Genomic DNA, 19,349 nt, shown 5'->3' with positions numbered 1-19,349 from the left:
AGCACTTCATCAGTGTCAATGTGAATGCTACCAGGCGATAGTCATTAAGGCAGCCCACATTATTCTTCTTAGGGACTGGTATAATTCTTGCCTTTTTGAAAGAAGTGGAAACTTCTGTCTGTAGCAATGAGAGGTTGAAAATGTCCTTGAATACTCCTGCTATTTAGTTGGCACAGGTTTTTAGAGCCTTAATAGGTACTCCATTGGGACCTTCTGCCCTGTGAGGGTTCACTCTCTTTAAAGACAGTCTAAGATCAGCCTCCGAGACAGGAGATCACAGGGTCCTAGGGTGCAGCAGGGATCTTCACAGCTGTAGTTGTGTTCTCCCTTTCAAAGCGTACATAGAAGGCATTGAGTTCATCTGGTAGTGAAGCATCACGCCATTCATACTATTGGGTTTCACTTTGTAAGAAGTAATGTCTTGCAGACCCTGCCAGAGTTGCTATGCATCGATGTCGCCTTCAACCCTGTTCAAAATTGTCTCTTTGTCCTTGAAATAGCCCTCCACAAATCATACCTGGCTTTCTGGTACAAGCCTGAGTTGCCAGACTTGAATGGCATAGATCTAGCCTTCAGCAGATGACACACCTCCCGGTTCATCCACAGCTTTTGGTTTGGGAATGTACACTAAGTCTTTGTAGGCACACGCTCATCCACACAGGTTTTAATGAGATCAGTAACAAACTGCAGCATACTCATTCAGGTTCAAAGATGAATCCCTGAATTTGTGCCTACATCTGATCATATCTTTGCTGAAGTGACACTACTAAATATAAATCTGTCCTCAGTTTTTCACCCACTGTCTTGGTGTAATGTAGCCAAAGGAATGATCTTTCTAATGCTGTTGCAGCTGAATATAAATATTTAGGCTGTTGATGCAAATTCTTACCCACATTATAAATTAACAGAGTATATCAGAAAGAGGTATCATCTCATCTAATGAATATTTAAACAAATCAGGGTTAACCTCCTTTTGTAGACATTGAAGTAACAGTGGAATAGCTATAGCTGAGCTTATTGAAATCATAGAGAGCTTTGAGAGCTTTCTGGAATTTGTCATAGGTATGCCTTGGTATCCACAGATGAAATATTTCTATATAGCCAAGAACTTCATGTAAATTACTGCTGTATTAAAATAAGTCCTTGAGAGCATTAACCAGTCACTAACAAGACATTCTACCCTCTCACAATTTCTCAACTTCCTATTTGCTGTGTAGGAGTATTTTGCAAGCAATTTATGTAGTTGATGGAGCAGAAGCCAGGACTTCCAAAAATCACCATGTGATTAAATAGCACAGAAAAGCACATTCCCACTAATTTATCTGCTCCCTTCATGATACTGACAGCAATGGTTCTGAATGCAGATAAGGCTTATCTACAGACAACATAGGCAGCATTCATGGCTTCTCTCAACAGGAAAGGCACACCGTGTGCCAAAGCAAAGAGATTTTGGCTGCCAGTCAGGGAGTTAATGCATGGAGTGTTGCCCATTGAGATGGTAGAGTCATCTTCTTTTAGTCTTGCCATACAATTTGTCTGCTTTTAGCAGAAAATGGAATAATGCAAAAGACAGTTGTTAAAAGAGGATTTACAATAATGCTTTTCTCAATTAAATATATCTTCAATTTTGACTGAAGTATATGTTGGCACATTTCCAGACTGAGGGAGAGACTGAATCAACAAACACAATGAAAAAGATGATCGCCAAAATTTATTCTGGAAATTTCTATCCCATTCATATGTGGTTAAGACGTTGGTCTGCAGATTGTACAGACTCCTCCACCTCTCCACTGGGTGTCTGCAGACAGGTGATACCCCAGCTTGAGGCCTGGTCCTCACTAAAATCGAGGCAAAGCAACAGCTTCACCAATAAACCGATGAATCAACTTGCAACATTCCACATTAGCAATGTTTAACAGGGCCCTGCGTTCCCAAGAAAATTGACTTGCTGTTCAACTGCAAACCTTTACACACCCATTCTGGTGCCTCTCTGGCACAGGCAGCAGTACGATCCATACCAACTCCAGTCCCCTTGGTTTCTCCACCAACGAGCAGTTTGCTGAAGGGGTAGACATGCAGTACTTAAAGTTCTTAATGTCCAGCAGAGTTTTGCCTTCATAAGAAATATGCTTTCAAAAGACAATAACGCATTTGGTTGTCCCCAAAGAAGCTGCTGTATCCGAGCATGCTACTATCTTTCTGGATTCTAAACAAACTCCAATACCTGTGCATCTATCCCTCCCTCTGCAACTGGATCCTTGACTTCCTCACCAGGAGACCACAGTCTGTGTGGATCGGAAGTAGCATCTCCTCCTGGGAATCAACCCTGGTGTACCTCCAGGATCTATGCTTAGCCCACTGCTGTCTTCTCTCTACACCCATGATTGTGTGGGTAGGCAGAGATCAAGTGCAATCTGCTGGTGACACAGCTATTATTGGCATAATTTCAGATATTGGTGAGGAGGGTGAATGAACAAGGTAGTTCAGCTGGTTGAGTGACGTTGCAGCAACAACCTTGCATTTAATGCCAGTAAGACCAAGGAACTGATTGTGGCCTTCAGGAAGGGGAAGTCAAGAGAACATACAATAGTCCTCATTGAGGGATCGGAAGTGGATAGGGTGAGCAGTTTCAAATTTCTGGGTGCCTACATCTCTGAAGTTTTATCCTCGGCCTAACATATTGATGCATTGCATCCCTTAATCAATATTAAGGCATGGTAGCAGCTATATTTCAATAGGAGTTTGAGGCGATTTGGTCTGTCACCGAAGAACTTTTCAAATTTCTGCAGATGTGCCTTGAAGAGCATTCTAACTGGTTGCATCACCGTCTGGTATGGGGGGAGGTACTGCACAATATCAAATTGAGCTGCAGGAAGTTGTAAACTCCATCATCGTCATCATGGGCACGAGCCTCCCCAGCATCGGGATCATCTTGAAGGAATGATGCCTCATAAAGGCAGCATCCATCATTAAGGACCTCCATCACCCAGAACATGCCCTCTTCTCATTGCTACCATCAGGGAAAAGGTACAGGAGCCTGAAGGCACACACTCAACATTTCAGGAACAGCTTCTTCCTCTCTACCATCTAATTTTGAGTGAACGTTGAGCCCATGAACACTACTTGACTACTTTTTGCATGACTTATTTAATTTAACTTTTTAATAAATATGTTTATTACTGTTTTTCATGTTTTTATTATTATACATTGCAATGTACAGCTGCCACATAAAAACAACTCCCAAACATGTGCCAGTGATGTTAAACCTGATTCTGATTCTGAATCATGGTATTCCTGTGGAAGTTTGATGAGGTCGAGGGTTTCCTGCATCACCATCTTCTGCTCAAGGTCCTTGTCTCCACTTGAACTCTTTAAACCCCTGGTACACCTAGAGTGAAAGAGAAATTCCTCATCTCGCTTCTAATTGATTCACTAATTATTTTAAATCTATAGTCATTTGATTTTAATTCTTCTAATGAGGGAATTCAATCCTTGTTTACTCTGTTCAGGTTTCTTATTATTGGTAAATTGGTTTATTATTGTCATGTGTTCTGAGGTACAGGCGAAGACTGTTTGGATGCTGTCCATACCAATCATTTCATCACATCAGTACATCAAAGTACAATAACAACATGTAGCATTATAGTCACAGCAAAAGCAGACAATAAGTTGCAAGGGCTTGGTGAATTAGATTGTGAGGTCATAAGTCTGCTCAGGACCTCCTTACCAGAGGTCCATTCAGTAGTTTTACTCTGAGTAAAGTACTCTGCTGATATACTCTGAACCTAGTTGTAGGTGGTTTCAAACTTTTTGATTCCTGACCAATGGAGGAAAGAAGAAAAAATGTTTGGGATGGGAGGTGCTTTGGTTACGTTAGTCGTCATCGTATTGGCTATCCCTCGAGGTCAAGGATGATGGTCTTCGTTCCGTTTCCACAGAGCGAAGACGCCTGTGTGTGTATTTGTTTAACGTGTACTTGGTGTTGCACTCCAAGAAGCACACGATACTTCACAAATCAACCAGCTGATTCCAATGGCATGGAAAACTCGACGACTGGAGCTGATGGATTTGTTGTAGCCTTCATCTGCCTTCACAGCCGTTGAGTTTGAAGTAACTTGGTCTGCCTGTTCCACCGTTGAGGTCTTGGTTGCATTGTTCTTTATCAGGGACCTCACCCTCGACCTAACCACCATGGGTGACCCTACCAGGAGCATAGCTCCAGACAGCATCGCTCTTGGGATCTCAGGACCACACAAGCTTCTCCACCACGACAAGGTGACAATCCACAGAGAAGTTATGTTAGTGCTTTACGGGGTAACAGGAAGGCAGGACATAGTCCGTGGAAAAGAGGCTGGTTTTCACAATCATAGACAGAGTAATTACCCCATCAAGTCATGATGCACCAAGTAAGATGTTTTCTACGTGCATTTAAAAAAAATGAATGAGAGTAAGTGGCCTTTCTGAATTATCCCCTCTGTTCCAATGGAAATAACCACAACTTATCCAGTCTTTCCTGGTTATTACAATTTCCCTATACTGACACCATTTTCATAAACTTCCTCTGGACTCTCTGCAGGGCAATCCTACAACATGATAACTGGAACTGCGTACAAATATCAATCGACATACATTTCAGCACTCGTTTTCTAAGCCTTGGCTACTTATCAGTCAGGTTACCAAGAAGGCGAATGGAATGTTGGGCTTCATTGGCAGAGGGATTGAACTTAAGAGCAGTGAGGTTATGCTGCAGCTGTACAGGGTACTGGCGAGGTCATATTTGGAGTAATGTGTGCCTGTCTGGTTTCCTTACTCGAGAAAAAATAGACTGGTTTTGGAAGCATTACAGAGGAGGTTCACCAAATTGATAGTGGAGATGAAGGGTTTAGCCCATGAGGAGAGGTTGAGTTGCTTGGAATAAACTCACTGGCATTCAGAAGGAGATCATTTAGGAACATATAAAATCATAAAAGGGATAGATAAGATAGAGGCAGGAAAGTTGTTTCCTTTGATAAGTGAGACTAGATCTAGGAGACATTGCCTCATGATTTGGGAGAATAGATTTACATCAGAGATTTAGAGAAACTACTTTTCTGAGAGAACAGTAAATCAGTGGAATTCTTTGCCCAGGAAAACAGTAAAGACTAACTCATTAAATATATTTAATTTAAATAGTTTCCCTCTGTTTCTCCACACAACTGAATATTCTCCCTGGAATATATCCTTGTTGCATTGTCAAAATATACACTAGCTCACACGACTCTCAGAAATTTTATTTGCATTTTCTGACAACTCACCAGACTATTTATATCTTCCTGTAATCTAACATTTTTGTTCTTGCTGTTAATCACATAGTCCATTTTTGTACCCTTTGTAAGCTACTTTGGAGTATTGTGTGCAGACTATCTCATTGTAGGAAGGATGTGGAGGCTTTGGAGAGGGTGCAAATAAAGGTTTACCTGCTACCAGAATTAGAGGGTATTAGCAATCAGGAGAGGTTCGACAAACTTGAGTATTTTCTGGAGCGGCAGAGGCTGAATGAAGAGCTGATAGAAGTTCATAAAGTTATGAGAGCCATAGATAGGGTACCTGCCGGAACCTTTCCCAAGATAGAAATTTCAAATACTAGAGGGCATAGCTTGAAGGTGAGGAGAGAAAATCTAAAGGAGATGTCCAGAGCAACTTGTTTAAATAGAGCATAATTGGTGCTTGGAACACACTGCCAGGTGTGGTAGCGGAGGAAGCACATACAATAATGGCATTCAAGAGGATTTTAAGTGGGCACGTTATTATGCAGGGAGTGGAGGGATATCAATCATGTACTGGCAAAAAGAATTTAGTTTTAATTCAGCAGCGTGCTCAGCACAGACTTCTTGCACTAAAAAGCCTGTTCCCGCATTGTGCTGTTGTATTCAAGTCACAAACAAAAGAGGAGATGTGCAGATACTGAAAATCTGATCAATGAACGCAAAATGCTGGAGCAACTCAGCATTTCGGCCAGAAACATCGACTGTACTTTTTTCCATAGATACTGCCTGGCCTGCTGAGCTCCAGTAGCACTTTGTGTGTATTGTGTGTTATTTTCTGTCTTCTTCTTTATCATGTTATCATGTTTACAGAGAACAACTAAAAAAATCATTAGAAGGGAAAAGATGAAATATGAAAGCAAGCCAGCATGTAATATCAAAGTGGATAGTAAAATCTTGTTCATATATGTTAAAAATAAAAGAGAAATGAGAGTGGATATAGAACCACTGGAAAATGAGGCAGGAGAAATAACAACGGGGGGACAAGGAGATGGCTGATGAACTATATGAGTACTTTGCTTCAGTCTTCATTGTGGAAGACACTAGCAGTATGCCTGATGCTGTAGTGTGTGAAGGAAGAGTTACAGTTCAGTTACTGTTACAAGAGAGAAGGTGCTCAAAAAACTGAAAGACATAAAGGTACATAAACCACACGGACCAGAGGAACTGCACCCTAGCGTTCTGAAAGAAGTAGCGTTAGAGATTGTGGTGGCATTAGAAATGATGTTTCAAAAATCATTGGACTTTGGCATAGTGCCAGAGGACTATGTTACTCTACTCTTTAAGAAAGGAGGAAAGCAGCAGAAAGGAAACTTTAGACCAGTTAGCATGACCTCAGTGGTTGGGAAGAGGTTAGAGTCAGTTATTAAGGATGAGGTGATGGAGTACTTGGTGTCACAGGACAAGATAGTACAAAGTCAGCATGGTTTCCTTCAGGAAAAATCCTGCATGACAAATCTGTTGGAATTCTTTTGAGGAGATTTCAAGTAGGATAGATAAATGGATGCAGTGGATGTTGTATCTTGGGACTTTCAGAAGACCTTTGACAAGGTGCCACACATGAAGCTGCTTACCAAGTTCAGAGCCCATGGTATTACAGGAGAGTTACTAATATGGTTAGAGCATTGACTGATTGGTAGGAGGCAGCAAGTGGGAATAAAAGGATCCTTTTCTGTTTGGCTACCAGTGACTAGTGGTGTTCCTCAGGGGTCAGTGTTGGGACTACTTTTTATGCTGTATATAAATGATTTAGATGATGGAATAGATGGCTTTGTTGCCAGTTTTGCAGATGATACGAAGATTGGTGGAGGGGCAGGTGGTATTGAGGAAACAGATAGGATGCAGAAGGACTTAGACAGATTAGGAGAATGGGCAAGGAAGTGGCAAATGAAATACTATGTTGGAAAATTGATGGTCTTGCACCTTGGTAGTAGAAGTAAATGTGCAGAATATTTTCTAAATGGGGAGAAAATCCAGGAATCTGAGGTGCAGTGGGACTTGGCAGTCCTTGTTTAGAACACCCTAAAGGTTAACTTACAGATTGAGTCAGTGGTGAGTAAGGCAAATGCCATGTTAGCATTCATTTCAAGAGATCTAGAATACAAGAGCAAGGATGTGATGCTAAGGCTTTATAAGGCACTGGTGAAGTCTCACCTTGAGTATTGTGAAGAGTTTTGGGCCTCTCATTTTAGAAAAGATGTGCTGGCATTGGAGAAGATCCAGAGAAAGTTCACAAGGATAATTCCAGGAATGAAAGGGTTATCATACATGGAACGTTTGATGGCTCTGGGTCTGTACTCACTGGAATTCAGAAGGATGAGAGGGAGATCTCATTGAAATCTTTCGAATGTTGAAAGGCCTAGACAGAGCAGATGTGGAAAGAATGTTTCCCATGGCAGGAGAGTCTGGGACAAGAAGACACAGCCTCAGGATACAGGAGTGCCCTTTCAAAACAGAGGTGCAGAGAAATTTCTTTAACCGAAGTGGTGGTGAATTTGTGGAACTTATTGCTACATGCAGCTGTGGAGGCCAGGTCATTGGGTGTACTTAAGGCAGAGATTGATATGTTCTTGATTGGACATGGCATCAAAGGTTACTGGGAGAAGGCCGCGAACTGGGGTTGAGGAGGGGATTCTCAATGGGCCAGATGGCCTAATTGTGCTCCTATGTCTCATGGTCTTATGTTCCCCTGCATTTGGGGAATTTTATTAATGCATATCTGAAAAAAAAACAAAGCTGAAGAGTTCTGAGATCTGTGGAACCCCAGTGGTAACAACCTGCCAGTGACAAAATGAACCATCAACTATTACCCTTAGCTTCTTACCACTGAATCAATTCTGGATCTAATTTGCCATTCTTCTTGGAGTCCACCTGCTTTTACTGCATTGACTAACCATGTGAGATTTTGTCAAAAGCCTTGTTAAAACCTACATCACAAATCTGTCCTCATTGAATCTTGTTATTACCTCAGCAAAAAACTCGGTCAGGTTATTCCTTCCCTTAACAAATCCACTTTGACTATCAATGATTAGTCAGTGCCTTTTCAAATAAGTTTTCGGTTCCAGCAGTAACTTGTGGACTACTGTAGTTAGATTAACTGCCCTGTCATTACCTTCTTTTCCGCTGCCTCCCTTTTTAAATATGGTTCAACATCAGTGTTTCTCTGATCAGCTGGCACCACTCGTGTAGCCAGAGAGGATTAAAAAGCTGTCATCAGAGACTCTGCAATTATCTCCTTTACTGCTTTTAACTGTGTGGAATGTATTTCATTGGAGGCAAATTATTTATCTGTTTCCAAAGATGTTAAACTCCCTAATGCTTCCTCCAGTTCTGTGATTGAACAACAGATATTTCATACTTCTTTATTTTAACTATGGTCTTCTCATCATCTCCCACTTTAGTGATAATGGTAGCAAAGATGTTATTCAGAATACAGCCTCTGCCTCCATATCCTTTTATCTCCTTTATTTACCCAGCTCTTCAGCCCACTACATTCAGCCTCCTCTGTCTTGGAGATTCAAGTGTTCGTACAGATACTTTTAAAATGTTTTATGAATCTAAACCTACATGACCCACTCAGAAAAAAAAATCCAGATTTCAGCCATTCCCTGTGTGAAAACTTCTCCTCAATCCCCTTTAACGTTCTTGCACTTTAGCTTAAACCCAAGCCCTCTGATTTGAGATGTCTCCATTATGGAGAGAAATTGCTTAATATCTACCCTATGTAAACACTTTGTAATTTTGTGTACCTGTATCAAGCCCCCCATCAGCTTCCTCTGCTCCAAGGAAAGCAAACTCAACTGGGCTGAAAACTGGCAGATGGAATTTAGTGCATACAGGTGTGAGGTGTCGCACTTTGGGAGGGCAAACCAGGGTGGGACTTATATGGTGAGCAGTAGGGCACTGAGGAGTGTGGCAGAATAGAGGGAACTGGGAATACAGATCCATAATTCCTTGAAAGTGGTGTCACAGTTACAGTACTGTGCAAAAGTCTTCAGCACATACAGTATATATATGTAGGGTACCTAAGACCTTTGCACAGTACTGTATATTGATTAAAATAGGAAGGAGGTTGGGAAACAGAAAAAACAGTATTTAACTTTGTATTAGCTCTATTATTAAGTGTTATTTGGTAACTGGAAAAACACAATTTACAGTACTATACAAACTACACGCACGCACACACACACACGCACACACGCACGCACACACACACGCACGCACGCACACGCGCACACACACATGCGCGCACACACACGCACACACACACACACACACACACACACACACACACACACACCCAAGAGTTTTGCACACAACCAAAGAAAGGGTCATCAAGAAAGCTTTTGGCACATTGGCCTTCATGAATTAAAGTACTGAGTAAGAGAGTGGGCATGTTCTGTTAAAGTTGTATAAGATGTCGGTGACGCCATATTTGGAGTATTATGTGTAGCTTTGGTCACCTATCTACAGGAAAGATGTCAATAAGTTTGAAAGGGTGAAGACAAAATTTACAAGGATGTTGCCAGAACTTAAGGATTTGAGTTATAGGGAAAGTTTGAATAGGTTAGGATTTTACTCCCTGAAGCATTGAAGAATGAGGGAAGATTTAATAGAAGTATACAAAATTATGAGGAGTATAGATAGGTTAAATGCAACCAGACTTTTTCCACTGCGGTTGGGTGAGACTGGATCTAGAGGTCATGGCTGAAGGGAGAAATGTTTAAATATAACATGAGCGGGACCTTCTTCACTGAGAGGGTGGTGAGAGTATGGAAAATGGAAAAAGCTGCAGGTGAAAGTGGAGAATATGGATTTAATTTAAACATTTAAGAGAAATTTGGGTAGTTACATTGGATGGGAAGGGTATGGAGGTACATGGTCCTAGTACAGTTTGATCAGACCCGGGAAATAAATAGTTTGACATGGACTAGATGGGCTGAAGGGCCTGTTTCTGTGCTGTTCTATGACTCTGTCCTGTTTATCTTTATAACTGAAATTTTCCATCCCAGACAACATCCTATTACATGTTTCCTGTAGTGCAATGACCTGAACTGTACCCTGTTCTCCAGATGTGGCCCAACTAGAGTTTGTCTAAAATTTTAAGTATTTTTTCACATTTTATCTTCCAATGTTTGTTCATAATCTCCCATTAACAATTTCTTTCTTAATTTCATTCCTAGACATTGTTGCCTGTTCCAGGCTTTTTGTTGTAGTAGACAATTAATATCTGATGCTTGCCTCCTTATCCTTTTCTTGGACGTGTTGAAAATTCAGTGCGATTCGAGCATGCTGCAGCCACATTGATGTGCTATTACAGGTCAATGTTTGCCAGGTTCTGCAATGAAGTAACGCTAAATACATGCTCTAAGATCAATTCTTCAATCACCTTTGACCTTGGTCTTAACAATCAGGTGCTTAACAGTCAATTACAGTAAGTCTAGCAGCTTTCAATGAATGCAAACATTAGTTGTAACAGTCTTCATTTTAATGGTATCAAATGCACAGATAACGTATTAATGTTTTCGGAAGCACACTGAGCTTTGGATACCAATTCATTGTGTAATGTTTAAGAATGTTGTGCTGTAAGGGATCATTTCTCAGCCTTCTTTGAGTAACAGCAGCTCCATATCACACAGACCCTTGTTGCTTCGTGGAACTAAAATGATAACTTCTACCAGTGCGTGTCTAGTCCTAAGCAAGTTACTTTGGAATACTGAGTGACAAGATATACCTCAACAAGAAAGGATTTGTCTTCCTCAAGTGCACAACCAGCAAGTGTGTAACCATAGGCACAACGCCCAGTATCATGACAGCAGTTGCAATGACTATACTCTGCAGAAGTTCATATTCCATATTCACTTACAAAGCATATATGCTAAGGGCGACACAGGGGTGCTGCTAATATACCTGCTGTCTTACAGCACGAGATACCAGGCTTCAGCCCTTGCCTGTGTGAACTTTATTGGTTGTCTCTGTGACCAATTTCTGGGTGTAAGTATCTCTGGGGACCTAACCTGGACACAAATTATAAAGAGGGCAAGACAGCGGCTATATTTCCTTTGGAGTTTGAGGAGATTTGGTTTGTCAACTAAAGCACACAAACACTTCTACAGATGTACTGTGGAGAGCATTCTGATTGGCTGCATCATCGACTCGTATGGTGGGGGGGCGGAAAAGCTACTGCACAAGATCGAAGTAAGTTGCAGAAACTTGTAAAATTCGTCAGCTCTGCTGTGTCTGTGGACAACTACATATCGATTAAATAAAAGCACGCATGTTGGAGATTGGTTTAATTGGTGTATTCGCATTGCAGTGAGAGAGAGAGAAGGCAATGGGCAGGCATAGACAACAGTGCATGCGCAGACAACAGAACAATACGTGATGCTAACAGAGGTCATTGCTCTAAAAGAAATAGATCCATACATTACACTTCCTCCCTCTTTAGATTAATGCAGCATAAAACTCTGTATGTACAAAACATTCAAATTCCCTTTCATAAGCCCATAATCCAAACAAACATGCCTTCACAATAACAGTCCATAACTATCTTCACAGTCCTAAAGGTTCAGTCTTTTGGGTGGCGCTGTTTCTTTCAGGGTGGCACCTCTGGACCTGTGGAGTAGCATCGGGTTTGGTAGGTGTCTTGTCTAAGACAACATTATCGGTTTCCCAAGTCACGTTGTTGTCAGTGACGTAATCATCCCTGAGAGGTAAGCCTGGTGACTGTAGTGTGTTCGTCCTTTGGACGCAATTGACTAGGGTATGTTTGGTTGAAAGTTCAGTATCTGGTCTACGTGTCTGAAATCCAACATCCACTGTGTACATCAGTGGTCCGGTTCTTGTAGCTATCCTACCGGGTGCCCACTTGTCTTCTTGGTAGTCATGCTGTAGGACTTCCTGTCCAATCTCAAAGCTCCTTGCTGCTTCACTTAGCAACTAGCTGAACTGTTTATTCTGTATTTACCTCTGGAGGTCTGGCTTCAGGAGGTCAACACAAAATCTTGCTCATGAACAGTATTGCAGGTGTTTCATTTGTCATTGCATGAACAGAGTTCCGATACACAAAAAGTTGTCCACCTGGTGCTGTAGAGAAATGTCCTCCTTGTCCATTGCTTTAGTGGTCTTTGTGAAGGTTTGAATAAACCTTTCAGCTAACGCATTCGTTGCTGGATGGCGAGGAGCTGACTTGAAATGTCTAGTACCATTTTTCTTTATGAACAGTCGGAATTCTTCCAATGTGTTTGTGGTCCGTTGTTACTCACAATTCTTTCTGGTGAAGGTTCTCCTCAGAGCAGAGACAGTCTTTGCTGAGCTGCTTGACTTCATTGGTATAACATCCGGCCACTTCAAATGAGCTTCTACAGCGATCGGGAAGATTGAGACCATGACTGGCCCAGAAAAGTCAATATGTACTTTTTGCCATGGTGACAATGTCCACTCCACAGGTGTACCAGTGCCTGTGTGGGTGCATTTTGAACTTCTGGCATCCTGAACGGTTTCTGGCCATGTCTTCAATCTGTTCATCTATTCCCAGCCACCACACGTAGCTTCAGGCCAGACTCTTCATCTTGACTGTACCCAGGTATACTTCATGCTGATTTTCTACACTCTGGTGTGCAGTTTCAAGGGAGCCACAACACGAGATCCAGATGTCATCATTCTTTGACATATTGACAGTTGGTCTCATCTCACTGAGAACTCTAGAAACAGGGTTGCCATGAGCTGGCCATCCTTGCATGGAGATTTCAAAGACTTTTGACAATCTGGGGTCATTCCTTGTTTCCCTTTGTATTTCGAAATTTGTTACCAGCATCTGGTATAGTACACATCTGCTGGGTCACAGAATGAAAACTTTTCTTCAGTTGCCATCATTGAGAGACGTGACAAGCCATCAGCTCTCTGTCATATGAGTGGGATCCAAAGAAAATGCCCAACATTGTAACCTGGTAGCAGTCATCACTGGAATTCCCTTCCTGGGAGTGAAAATGGACACAAGAAACTGATGATCTGTCACTAGTGTAAATTTTTGTCCACAGTGGTAGTGGTGGAACTTCTTTATTCCTCATACTAGACTCGGTCGACCTGTGCGTGGTTGTGTTCTGTGCTCGTCAGTGATCTTGAAGCAGATGCATTTGGGCATTCAGATCCACCTTTCATAATGTGTAACAAAATGGCTTCAACGCATTGCACGCCAGGTAAAAGACAGGTAATAATGGATGAGCAGTTCATCAGGTGTGTGTTTTTTCACATTTTTTTGACAATTCCCACTTTGCTTCTGTTTGTAAAAATACATTTAATGGATGCAGCACTGTAGCAATGTTTGGGAGAAACCAGTGGTAATAGTTTGCAAGGCCCAAGTATGAGCTGAGTTGTGACACATCTTCCACTTGGGTCCCTGTGGCACTACTTCATTCTTCTCTTGCGACTTATGCAAGCCATGCTCGTCAATGATATGGCCACAACATGAGATTTCATTCTTGAAAAACTCAAATTTCTCAAAAACCCAAATCTATACTGGTACTGCTCCCCAACTTTTCCTTCGGTACATTGACAACTACATTGGTGCTGCTTCCTGCACCCATGCTGAGCTCGTCAATTTCATTGACTTTGCCTCTATCTCAGCCCTCAAATTCACTTAGTCCATCTCGGACACTTCTCTCCCCTTTCTCAATCTCTTGGTCGCCATCTCTGGAGATAGACTGTCCACTGACATCTTCTATAAATCCACTGACTCCTATAACTACCTTGATTATACCTCTTCCCACCCTGCCAAATGCAAAAATTTTATTCTCTATTCCCAGTTCCTCCGTCTCCGCCGCATCTGCTCCAAGGATGAGACTTTCTGTTCCAGGACATCCCAAATATCCTCTTTCTTTAAGGATCGTGGTTTCCCTTCTGCCGTCATCAGTGATGCCCTCACCTGCATCTCCTCCATTTCCCGCACTTCAGCCCTCACCCCATCCTCCCATCGCCACAGCAGGGACCGTGTTCCCCTTGTCCTCACCTACCACCCCACCAGTCTCCGAATCCAGCATATTATCCTCCGCAACTTCCGCCACCTTCAACAGGACCCCACCACCAAGGACATCTTTTCCTCTTTACCCCTCTCTGCTTTTCGCAGGGATCATTCCCTCCGCGACTGCCTGGTCCACAAGTCCCTCCCCACAGATCTCCTACCTGGCCCTTATTCCTGCAAGTGTAAGTGCTACACCTGTCCCTACACCTCATCTCTTACCACCATTCAGGGTCCCAAACAGTCCTTCCAGGTGAGCCAACACTTCACTGGTGAGTCTGTTGGGGTAATCTATTGCATCCAGTGCTCCCGGTGTGGCCTCCTCTACATCGGCGAGACCCGACGCAGACTGGGGGACCGTTTCATCAAGCACCTACGCTCCGTCCGTCACAACAGACAGGACCTCCCGGTTGGCACTCACTTCAACTCTGCCTCTCATTCCCATCTAGATATGTCCATACATGGCCTCCTCTGCTGCCATGATGAGGCCAAACTTCATTTGGAGGAACAACATCTCATCTACCACCTGGGTAGCCTCCAGCCCCTTGGTATGAACATCGAATTCTCCAACTTCCAGTAATTCCCTCCCTCTCCATTCCCCCATCCCACCTTCACTCTATCTCCTCTTCTAGCTGCCTATCACGTCTCATGACTCTGCCTTCTTCTACTGCTCATAGTGCTTTCCCCTTAGATTCCTTCTTCACCTCTCCTGCCTATCCCCTCCCTGCTTCCCCTCCCCCACCCCTTGATCTTTCCTTTGATTGGTTTTCCACCCTCCCCCCACCTTCTTTATAGGGCCCCTGCCCCCTCCTTCTTTAGTCCCGATGAAGGGTCTTGACCCGAAACATTAACTGCTTCTTTCAACGGATGCTGCCCAACCTGCTGAGTTCATCCAGCTTTTTTGTACATCAAATTTCTCTCTCTTTGCATGCAGACCAGACTCATTCAGCCTGGTAAGCACTTTACCAAGGTTCTGGAGGCACTCTTCATCATTTTTGCCAGTCACAATGATGTCATCAAGGTAACATTGTTTTCCTGGGAAACCTTGGCACACTTGGACCTTTGCCCTTTGCCAAATCGCTGGGGCTAAAGTGACACCAAAGACAAGACAATTGCATTGGAACAGTCCCTTGAGAGTGTTATTTGTGAGGAACTTCCTGCTTGACTCTTCAGTCTCCATTTGCAGACAGGCTTGTGACAAGTCAATCTTTGAAAACCTCTCCCCGCCTGCTAAAGATGCAAAAATGTCTTCTATTCATGGCAGGGGATACTGCATAGTACACAGCACCAGGGTGATGCTCATCTTGAAATCCCCATATATGTGAATGGCTCTGGCCTTCCCTTTCTTGATCACCAATTGCTCCATTCAACCTTGGAGAAAATTCTAGATGCCTCCAAGCTCCACTTTAGGACATAGTGCATAAGGCACTGGGCCCGCTCTATGGAATCTTGGTGTTACTGCTTCATTCAGTTCAATTCCGGCCTTCATGTCTTTGAGTTTACCAATCCCCTTCTCAAACACCTCATTAGCATTAAGCAGCTGTGCCAGTCTCTGATCGTGCTACCATTTGGGCTGCCATTGCCTGTTGATGTCACACTGAGAGCTTTGATTGAGTGCCAGTCTAGTTGGATTTTTCTCAACCATTCACGTCCAGTAATTGCTGGCCCTCCACTTTTCAATACATAAAGCTCTAATTGTGTTTGGCTTCCATACGTTACACTTACTTCCAGCTTTCCTTTCATCCATGTAAGCCTTTATGATCACTGAGGTCTTCTCTAATGGTATCTTAGCCAACAGCCCATTATAGTCAGCCTCAGGAATTATGGACAAAGCTGACCCTGTATCCATCACCATTTTCAGTTTTATACCAGACACATGTATTGTGATCCAGGTTATCCTGTGATCTGTTTTCATTATACTATGCAGTTCTTGGCATGACAATTCAGCTTTGCCTTGTTCTGTTTTACATTCGGTAACTGTATGCATATGCTTAGTTTTGTGTTTGCAACTTTTCATTGGGCTGTGCTTTTTGTCTGCCTTGCAGACTCTCTGTCTGTGACCTTGTCTGTGACACTTTCGGCAGACATTTTCTTTGAACCATTTGTATCATGGGAGGATTTACCACAATGATAACAGTTTTGGCATTTTGCACCATTCATTGACATTGTGTGCGTTTCACATTCTAACCTCCTTTGATCACAGTATGAATGGGTTTCTGATACAAATGGAAGGTGCAATAGTTTGATCGAAAACCAGTATATTATGCCTGAGCAATTGAGACTACAATGGGATGAGAGAGGATTTGGCTAGTGTAGACAGGTAACATGGGCTATATGGTGAGATGGTTGAGCAACAGTGAAAGACTTTCAAAGAGATTTTTGACAGTGCTTAACAAAAATATATTCCAGATAAAAGCAAGGACAGTAAGGGTGGGGAGAATTAGCCTCGGATAACTAAGGAAATAGAAGAAAGCATCGAACTAAAAGCTCATGCGTACAAAGTCGCCAAGAATAGTAGGAAACTGGAAGATTGCGAAAACTTTAAAAAGGAACAAAGAACCACTAAGCGAGCAATAAAGAAAGGAAAGATAGATTATGTAATAAACTAGCACAAAATATAAAAACAGATAGTAGAAGTTTTTATAATTAGATAGCGGAAAAAGGTGGCTAAAGTGAATGTAGGTCCCTTCGAGGACAGGAAGAGGGAATTGATATTGGGTAATGAGGAAATGGCCGAGGCCTTGAATGACTATTCTGTCGGTCTTCACAGTGGAGGACACATCTAACATGTCAAAGAGAGATATTATGGATGTGATGGGAGATGAGGACCTTGATACAATAGCTATCACTAAAGAGGTAATGCTGAGCAAACTTGTGGGCCTAAAGATAGATAAGTCCCCTGGTCCTGATGGTAGGCATCCCATGGTACTGAAATAAATGGCAGAAGTTATGGTAGAGGCTTGGGTGATAATTTATCAAAATTCTCTGGACACAGTGCAGGTCCTAGGGGATTGGAAGACAGCAAATGTCATGCCACTGTTCAAAAAAAATGTAGGCAAAAGGCAGGTAACTATGGGCTGGTTAGTTTAATATCTGTAGTTGGGAAAATGCTTGAAGCTATCATTAAAGAAGAAATAGTCTGGAAAGAAATGGATCCATCAGGCAGACACAGCATGGATTCAGCAAAGGTAGGTCCTTTTTGAGAAACTTGCTGGAGTTCTCTGAGGATATAACAAGCATAGTGGATAGGGGGGAGCAGATGGACATTATTTTCTTAGGTTTTCAGAAAGCGCTCGATAAGCTGCCCTTAACAGACTTACCCATATTTGAATTGAATTGAATTGACTATTTCTTACATCCTTAATATACATGACGAGCAATAACCTTTACATTACATCTCTGTCTAAATGTGCAATGTGCAATCATAGTAATTTATAATAAATAGAACAGTCAATGTAACTTAGAAATACACTCAAATCAGTGTGAGTTAATCAGTCTGATGGCCTGGTGGAAGAAGCTGTCCCGGAGCCTGTTGGTCCTGCTTTTATGCTGCAATACCGTTTCCCAGATGGTAGCAGCTGGAACAGATTGTGATTGGGGTTACTCAGGTCTCCAGTGATCCTTCAGACCCTTTTTACACAGCTATCTTTCTAAATGCACCAAATAGTGGGAAGTTCACATCTACAGATGCGCTGGGCTGTGCCCCTGTAGAAAGTTCTTCGGATTTGGGGGCCCATACCAAACTTCCTCAATTGTCTGAGGTGAAAGAGGCTTTTTTGTGCCTTTTTCACCACACCGCCGGTATGTACAGACCACATGAGATCCTCGGTGATGATTATGCAGGGGAACTTAAAGCTGTTAATTCTCTCAACCTCAGATCCATTGATGTCTATAGGGGTTAGTCTGTGTCCATTCCTCCTGTATTCATCTTGCTTGCTGGCTTTTCAGGAGTTACTAGGTTGTGTAAGGGACTTCACGTCCTTGTAACAATCAAGCTAGGAAGTGCAGGGGCTTTCTTTTACTCCACCATGTTGTTCATGTTACAATACAGTTCTACCCTCTTGATATCTGACTCCTAGCCTTCATTAGTGCTATCGAATTCATCGACTTTCCTGACTGAAACCATCGCCATGTTATTTTCACTTTAATTTCAGCGCCTCTTTCACTGTTACTTACGCATTGTTGAGGAAGTGTAAGAATCTAATTGGCCTTCATAATGATCAGTGTAAATGGGTGTTAGTAGTTGGTGCAGATATAGTGCTTTGAATATATTCAAGCAGCAATGTTTCCTGTGCCAAGGAATTGCTCACAACTGACAAGCCACAGTCTTAAAAAACTTTAAGAGAAGAAATTCCTTCTTATCTCAGTCTCAAATTGTTGCTGCCTTTTCCTGACACATGGCTCTCTGGTCCAAGCTTCTCCCATGAGGTAAAACCTTCTTCTACTATTTATCCTGTCAAGCCCCCTAAAATTGTAAAATAAGATCATCTTCCTCTCCCTTCCTCTCTCCTCTCTCCTCCCCTCTTCTCTTCTCTCTCCTTTCTTTCTCTCTCTCTCTCTCCCCTGTCTTTTCTAAACTTCAACTTTCTCACAACTGCCTCCAAAAATAATACATCATATCTTAAACAGGGAATCTAAATTGCCAACAGTCCTCAAGTTATGAACTCAAACACAAAAAAAATGCCTAAGACGTGCTACCAGGCTGAAGGACAGCCTCTTTCCCACTGTTATTAGGCTCTTGAATAAACCTCTTATATTCTAAAAGATGAACACTTGATCTCCCAATCTATCTCATCATGACCCTTGCACTATATTTGTCTTCCTGCATTTTCTCTGTAATTTTAACATTAATGTAATTCTGCATTCTGATTTCCTTTTATTACCACAATATATTTATGCATTAAATGATCTGTGCACAAAGTTTTTCACTGGATCTTGGTGCGTGTGGCAAGAATAAACCAATTCCATTTTACTACTGCTTTCAGACCTCAGTACTTTCCATTAGCCTTCTCACTTAGCTATTGTACCTG

General features: G+C 42.3%; 1 protein-coding gene across 4 annotated transcripts in view; it reads left to right on the top strand.

Annotated features, from left to right (window-relative positions):
• The window catches only part of LOC132396773 (receptor-type tyrosine-protein phosphatase delta), a 635,525-nt gene that overhangs the window by 544,540 nt on the left and 71,636 nt on the right, over positions 1–19,349 (top strand). The window lies entirely within an intron of this gene.

This window comes from Hypanus sabinus, chromosome 7, assembly GCF_030144855.1.
Source record: "Hypanus sabinus isolate sHypSab1 chromosome 7, sHypSab1.hap1, whole genome shotgun sequence".
NCBI classification, from domain to species: Eukaryota; Metazoa; Chordata; class Chondrichthyes; order Myliobatiformes; family Dasyatidae; genus Hypanus; species Hypanus sabinus.
The sequence above is the reverse complement of the archived record's forward strand: the minus strand, read 5'-3'. Positions and strand labels throughout refer to the sequence as shown.